The sequence below is a fragment of the Anabrus simplex genome, chromosome 8, assembly GCF_040414725.1.
Source record: "Anabrus simplex isolate iqAnaSimp1 chromosome 8, ASM4041472v1, whole genome shotgun sequence".
NCBI lineage: Eukaryota > Metazoa > Arthropoda > Insecta > Orthoptera > Tettigoniidae > Anabrus > Anabrus simplex.
The window spans coordinates 205,583,259-205,591,532 of record NC_090272.1 but is presented as its reverse complement, the minus strand read 5'-3'; positions in this window follow the sequence as shown (position 1 = coordinate 205,591,532).

The following is an 8,274-nucleotide window of genomic DNA, read 5'->3' as shown; positions in this document are numbered from 1 at the left end:
CGAACTTTCCGCGAGAGTATATAAACTGCTGATTTTAGGGTCTCCGGGCCACTTCTGTTCCATCTTTCAGTGTGTAAGGTACATAGCAGGGGGCGGGAAGCGCCTCTTTCGTCGGCAGCGGTCAACAACAAGGTAATGGCCGATTAATAACTTCTTTCTTTGCTAGCTCAGCAGTTTAACTCTCGGGGCGGGTCCGAAGTTTTTCCATTATGTAACCTTCCTTAAAATGTAAAGAAACTTGTATCTATTCTATCTTTTAAACTACATATTGGGATAGAGAGTGCTTAACCCTCTCGAGCTCCCACTCATATTGTTTTGAGGTGAACTTATTTTTTTCTCTACCTATTCTTCTTTAACGTAATGTAAATTGTGTCCTTCTTAAGTCACCTCTGTAGTATGGGATTAGCCCTTGTATTAGTGGCCTAGAGCCAGATTAGGTTTTAAAAACAAATGCATTAGGAGTGTAGATCGCCTCCTCTCTAACTGTTATTTTAGAGGTCATGTAATTAACCTTCTTCTCATTTAATAGACTTCAGTAGGTTGGGTATTTTACCCCTGTGTATATGTCCTTGGAGGACAGCTTGAAGGTGGAATTAGGTGTGGCCTTTGGCAGGCCTGAATTTTGAGAGCAAGTTGCTATTTTCCCGAAAATTTTGTTTTCTGCCCGCCTCAAGGAGGCCTTTCTGTGTATTTTGGAGCAAGTGCTCCTAGGCATGAATGGGGTTTTCTGCCTCTCTGTTGAAACTTGTGTTTTGGGGTAAAACTGGGCTAATTGCTCAAGAAGTGTGAGGCTGGGGCTCGAAGCCCAAATCCTGTAAATATTGTAATTGTATTTTTATTGCCTTGCTACTCTGTACCTGCCATGATTGTTATTTCGTTATTTGGAAAAGAAAATATAACCTTGTTAATTTTACATGCACTATAATTTCGTAGCTTGAGACCCGTTCACACCCGCACCTTCTTTCACGCATAACTACCGCAAAAACACGGTAACAAGTGGTAGCAGAGCGTGGTTGAATGGGTCTCATTTTAGCCCCTTTTGACGGCTAAACATTGTTTTGTTCCGAACTCTAACCATTTTCTCAGTTGCTGGAATTTTTGAGTTTTTCAAAATTGTTCTGTCATCATGCCCGGCCCTCGCGATGTTCTCCATCTTAACTATTTGCGCAAAGAGGAGTTGATCTATGAGTTAACTATTAGAAATGTGCAATCTGGAGGCACGGTTGCGATAGACACCAACAAGCTTAGAGAGTCCCTTGATTTGCCCATTTCAATCCCCAATTTGGGAGAGAAAGAAATTGACGACTCTCTTTCCACGATCACCGAGAATACTACTGGGCTAGCATCGGTAGTTAGTTTTTTTGACGAAAATGATCCTTCTCCTAATCAAATTAAGCGTGTGCAAGCCAGGCTATATCATTTTTCAAATAGAGTTAACGATCTGTTGTCTCTGAAGTTGAATGACGTTCAGAGGAAGGAAGCTAGTACGTTGCTTGAAAGTATTTCTGAATTATCTAGCAAGGTCACTCAATTGTTAACTGGGGAAGTTCCTCCCAAAACTGATCAACCCACCACGATGAATGTAGGTAGCGAGGAAGAGCCTCCTAAGGGAGAAGCCAATAGGATAACCGTTGCCGCTCAAACTATCTCTGCCCCATTGGACAACGAGTCTGAACGCCGTGCATCGTTGAGTAATATACGTTCTGAATTAACTTCCTTGCCATTGAAACCTTTACCTACTATGTCACCCGGGTTTAGCAGCTTGCCTCATCCATTGGCAATGTTGCTCAGAGGTATCTCTAAGTTTTCCGTTAATACCACCAGTGACGTAATTTCATTTTTAAGATTTTTAGTTGAATTTCAGGATCATGTCCTTGTTTTTTCTCTTTCCCCATGTCAGATTTTGCAAATCATCTATCCCTATGCAACTGGTATCCTCTCAGACAAAATAGTAAGAGCCATTGCCGAGCAATCATCTATTGAGGATTTCCACGCCCACTTGCTAGCTAACTTCATCCCGGCTAGGGCCAGGTCCTCCCTTATTCAGAAGTACTATTATCGTGTACAGCGTTTGGATGAAAACTTAGCAGACTCCATCCAAGATATTAAATTCTATACTAGGGTGTTTGCCCTTCATTTTCCTGAAGATCAAATTGTACAGGCTATTGTAGAAGGAATTTCACCATCCTATAGGTCATATTTGTGTTTCGCGGCGTGCCCGCAAACCTTCTCTGAACTTGAAGCATTGGCCGTCTCAGCGGAAGGAGTTAGATACGCCGACTCTTTGCGTGTCGCGAAAGAACCCCCTCCCTCTTTTAGTAATCTTCGGCCTCCAGTCACACCCCGTAAATGTTATGCTTGCGGGTCGCCCGACCATCTGCGCAATAAGTGTCCACTGATCAAGTCGAGTGGGACAAGGAATGGGGCTGGTTCACCAAAGGCTGTTTTAAATGTGGGGCTTTCTCACATATCGCCAAAAATTGCCCAAATTCAAATAGCACCCCCTCCTGCTCAACTTCTGGTGCAAACTCCACCTATGCCAATAATAATAAAAAATGACTAGTGGCTTCGGCTGAGTCGACTAATCCCTCTTCCCGAGGCTCAGCCCCTGGTAAACAGGTCGAAAATTCAGGGAATGTTCTATCTTCAAATTCATCTTTCGGATACCCCCGCACCTGTTCCTTTTCTTAAGATTGAGTTAAATAACGAGCCTATAACAGCTCTATTAGATTCAGGCAGTGTTTGTTCAATCATTTCGGACCAATGGTATTAAAAATTTAAAAATCTGTTTGTAAACTACCTGACTATGTCTCATCTCCTGTTAAATATGTTTCGGCTAATTCATCTCCATTGGAAATCCTAGGTTCTGTAAATGTCAAAATTCGTATTTTTAAATTTACATGGAAAATCAAATTGTTTGTGGCTAAGCACTTGTCTTGCCCCATTATATTGGGAGCTGACTTCATTTCTTACACTGGTCTTGTGCTCGATCTCCAGAGTAGGTCGTGCACATTCAAATTTGCGTCCAATTGTAAAATTCCCTTATTAAAGTGTAATTCTGTATCATGTTCATCTATTTCGCCTACCCAGGATGAGATGTTGTTAGACCTTAGACATCTACCTGAGGAGCAGGCTGATAGTATTCGTAAATTATGTCAGTCATTTCCAGAGGTGTTCTCTGATACTCTTGGTGTTACTGACCTTATTGAATACAAAATTGAGGTCACGGATTCGATTCCTGTCCGTTTTCCACCATATAGGCTATCTCCACCTAAAATGAAGGCATTGAAAGAAATCATCGATCAAATGTTGAAGGATGGTATTATTAGGCCCTCTAAGTCGGCGTATTCTTCGCCTATTTTTCTAGTCCCGATACCCCAAGGAGGCTTCTGGCCTGTCATTGATTATAGGGCTCTCAATCGGAAGGTGGTGTTGCAATCCGTGCCCCTTCCTGACCTTCATTCTTGTTTTTCATGGTTTCGTAAGGCCAAGTTCTTTACTATCTTGGACTTGAATCAGGCCTATAATCAAATTCTCCTTGCCGAAGAGTCTAAACATCTTACAGCGTTTGCCACGGACTGGAACTTATACGAATACAACCGCGTGCCTTTCGGGCTCCCCACGGGAGCAGCTGTGCTCACTAGGCTGCTAGATAGGGTCTTCTCCGACATCAAATTTGAGTACTTGTATCACTACTTGGATGATGTCGTCGTATTTTCGGAGACCTTTGAAGAACATCTAGATCATCTGCGAGAAGTTCTCAATCGCCTTCGTAAGGCTGGGCTAACTGTCAAGTTGTCCAAGGTGGCCTTTGCTAAGCCCTCTATGTCATTCCTAGGGCATATTGTGTCACCTGATGGTGTTGCCGTCGATCATTCCAGAACACAGGCCATCCGAGATTTTAAACCTCCCAAGGACATTAAAGGTATCGCCAGATTCATTGGTATGGTCAATTTCTTCCGGAAGTTTATTCCTAACTTCGCTAATAGAGCGGCGCCCTTGAACCTTCTTCGTAGGAAAGGCATCAAATTCGAGTGGGGACCTTCTCAACAAGCCGCTTTTGAAGATCTTAAATTAGCTCTCTGTAATGCCCCTGTACTTGCTATGCCTGATTTCTCGAAGAAATTCATCGTCCAAACCGACGCGTCGTCGTCAGCAGTAGCTGCAGTCCTTCTTCAAGAGACTGAACTAGGGAGGCGACCCATCGCCTATGCATCTAGGACTCTATCGGCTCAAGAAGCCAAGTATTCTATCTATGAGCTCGAAGGGTTGGCAGTCTTATTTGCCTTAGAGAAGTTCCGTCTCTATCTGGAACATGTCAAATTCGACCTGGAGACAGATAATCAAGCCTTAAGCTGGGTCTTAGGTAGGCCGCGTCGTACTGGTCGTATAGCCCGTTGGGCCATCCGTATTTCTGCCTTCCAATTCGATGTCCGGCATATCAGAGGTACCGAAAATGTTGTTGCTGATGGACTCAGCCGAATGTTTTCCAACGACGTTGAGAACCATGAACCGGTCGATAGTTCATCTCCTCCCGAGTCCATGCTATCTGAAGTTAATGCCATCTTAACAGATGCTCCCATGCTCTTTAGGGATATCGAGAAATACCAACGTGAAGATCCGACGCTGGCTCCGATAATGGAAACCCTTTCTTCTGGGGAACATGTTGTCCCTTATGTTCTGAGGAATGGTGTTCTATGTTGCCCTTCGAGGCATGATAAGATGATGAAGGTTGTCGTTCCAGCTGTTCTTGTGCCTATGATCTTCAAATACTATCATGAGACCCCATTAGGGGGGCATCTTGGAATCTTTAGAACTCGTGAAAAGATTCGTGAAAGGTTCATCTGGAAGGGTATGGACGGTGAAATCCGTGAACTAGTAAAAGATTGTAAATCTTGTTTGCTTAGTAAACCAACCATGTCCACCAAGGTAGGCCTTTTGTCTTCGCATCAAGCGTCGCGCCCCATGGAACGCCTGTATATTGATTATGTAGGACCCTTCCCCCAGTCAAAGGGAAATGCCAACAAGTTCATCTTTGTATGCGTAGATGGTTTTACAAGATTTTCCTGATTATTTCCGACTAAGCTGGCTACCGCTCAGTCCACCATTACTTGCCTAAATTCTATTTTTGCTTCTTTTGGTCCGTGCCAATATATTGTGTCTGATAATGCTAAGGCGTTCACATCAAATCTTTTTCGTAAATTCTGTTTTGACTTGTCCATCTCTCATGTAACTACTTCTGCTTATTACCCTCAACCATCTCTGGCTGAACGGGTTAACCGTAATCTCAGGTCCGCGCTTATTGCCTATCATCATGAAGATCATTCCAGGTGGGACACGTCCCTGCATTGGTTAGCTTTTGCTTTGAATTCGGCGGTTCATGAATCACATAAATTTACTCCAGCCTCTTTGATGTTCAAGTTTGTTCCCAACACGCCGCTCTCTAACCTCTGGTCCCTGAGTGACATTCTACCTGAGACAATAGATCCGGACAACATTAAAGGTCTTTGGAAGAAGGCTAAAGCCAATCTCACAGTGTCTCATGAAAAGGTTAGGGAAAGGTATGATCGTGGACGGAGAACCACCCCTTTGAAGGTAGGTGACCAAGTAATGGTCAAGAATTTTGTTCCCGCGGGCAAGCTTGCCCCCAGATTCCATGGGCCGTGTGTCATTCTCGATTTCCTTACGCCGGTTACGTTGTTATTAAGCAATCCAGCCACCGAGAGGATATTTAGGGTTCACCTGTCGCAGGTGAAACCTGTATAATTTCTGTGCTAACTTGCTTCATATAATCTTGAAAGGATTATGAAGGTTTTTTTTTTTTTTTTGAGTTTCACTTTTAAGGCTTTCTGCTCCTTCTATAGTATTTTGTTTTATATGTAAGCATTTTGTGAAACCTGCCCCGAACCATTAAACTGCCATCCTGTCCTTGCCACGGCCATTACCACGCTCCCGTCTCCTGCTCCACTCTACACAGTGGCTTAATTAATGCCATGAAATTCTGCACGCCGCTGGCCCCTCAACCTCTCCACAAAGCCTGTGCCCTCAAAAAATGATGATGGTCCAACAATTCTGCCGCCTAGCTTTAATGTTTCAGTGCCCCCGCAGCCGCGCGGCGCCGTGCTGCGACTGGGTTAGAGGAAGGGCCCCCTCGGCCCCAGCGAGGACGACATGTGCACGGCGAGCCGGAGCCCTCCTCCCGGCCAAGGCTGATGTGCGGCGCACGACCTGCTACTTGCCCGCAGCCTGTATATGTTCACCGCGGGCGCGGCGTGCTTCAACACCACTGCTCCCCTCATAGTGCGGGCGAGCGGTATCTCAGGGTACTTGAGGGGTCCGAGCGGCCGCCTTTGGACGCAAGCTGCAACGGCCGGTCTGGCCATCCAACTTAATCAACATCAACTATATGGACATTCCAGACCAACTTTACTACCTTTTCTTGGGTATTCTACTGCAATATTTGGTGGACTTAGAAAACTTTCCTCAACTTTAAAAACTAAAGTTTTCCTTCTGAATTCAACTTCTACAAACATAAAGACTTTACTTCGCCTGTCACAACAAAAATTTTGAAACTGAATCAAACCACATTAAGAAAATCCTATAAATACTTCTGCAATTAATCTCCATATCAACATCAAAACTTGAAACTTGTTTCCAAACAAATTGTCAGTGTCACCCCTGGAGGAACTTTTTGGGGGGGGGAGAGGTCTGTACCGGGCGGTACACCTCCACGCCGCTAATTTAAAATGTGCGCCAGTTGAAACTCCTCTGCTGGAGGAAGTCTGAACTTTATCTACGGTATTAATTTTCTACTTTCTCAGAAGATGTCACTACCTGGAAATTTTGGAGTTTTTGAACTGTGTCATTTTCGACGTATTTTTGTTTTGCTTGTAGTAAGAAGTGTGAACTTTCTCTTCTAGAGGACACTACTGAAGATCAACAATAGTGCACCCTAGTGCGGAGTGAAAGAACTGTTTTTTTTTTGGAGAAAATTTAATTTCAAAAGTTTGTTCTTTGCTAAATTTCTTTCAGTCATTATTTAAGTTGGCAATATTAACCCTTTCTTTCCCCTTGTTTTGTATCTAGCCAATCCCGAATTTCTTGAATTAATTTTCCACCAATTAGGTGTTTCTTCTTCATATTGTGTAGGGGTTTTCTTGGTTAGCCAATAAAGTTTTTGTGGGAGGGTGTTCTCATTCCCCAAACGCCTCGAACTTTCCGCGAGAGTATATAAACTGCTGATTTTAGGGTCTCCGGACCACTTCTGTTCCATCTTTCAGTGTGTAAAGTACATAGCAGGGGGCGGGAAGCGCCTCTTTCGTCGGCAGCGGTCAACAACAAGGTAATGGCCGATTAATAACTTCTTTCTTTGCTAGCTCAGCAGTTTAACTCTCGGGGCGGGTCCGAAGTTTTTCCATTATGTAACCTTCCTTAAAATGTAAAGAAACTTGTATCTATTCTATCTTTTAAACTACATATTGGGATAGAGAGTGCTTAACCCTCTCGAGCTCCCACTCATATTGTTTTGAGGTGAACTTATTTTTTCTCTACCTATTCTTCTTTAACGTAATGTAAATTGTGTCCTTCTTAAGTCACCTCTGTAGTATGGGATTAGCCCTTGTATTAGTGGCCTAGAGCCAGATTAGGTTTTAAAAACAAATGCATTAGGAGTGTAGATCGCCTCCTCTCTAATTGTTATTTTAGAGGTCACGTAATTAACCTTCTTCTCATTTAATAGACCTCAGTAGGTTGGGTATTTTACCCCTGTGTATATGTCCTTGGAGGACAGCTTGAAGATGGAATTAGGTGTGGCCTTTGGCAGGCCTGAATTTTGAGAGCAAGTTGCTATTTTCCCGAAAATTTTGTTTTCTGCGCGCCTCAAGGAGGCCTTTCTGTGTATTTTGGAGCAAGTGCTCCTAGGCATGAATGGGGTTTTCTGCCTCTCTGTTGAAACTTGTGTTTTGGGGTAAAACTGGGCTAATTGCTCAAGAAGTGTGAGGCTGGGGCTCGAAGCCCAAATCCTGTAAATATTGTAATTGTGTTTTTATTGCCTTGCTACTCTGTACCTGCCATGATTGTTATTTCGTTATTTGGAAAAGAAAATATAACCTTGTTAATTTTACATGCACTATAATTTCGTAGCTTGAGACCCGTTCACACCCGCACCTTCTTTCACGCATAACTACCGCAAAAACACGGTAACAATAATAATAATAATAATAATAATAATAATAATAATAATAATAATAATAATAATAATAATAATAATAATCT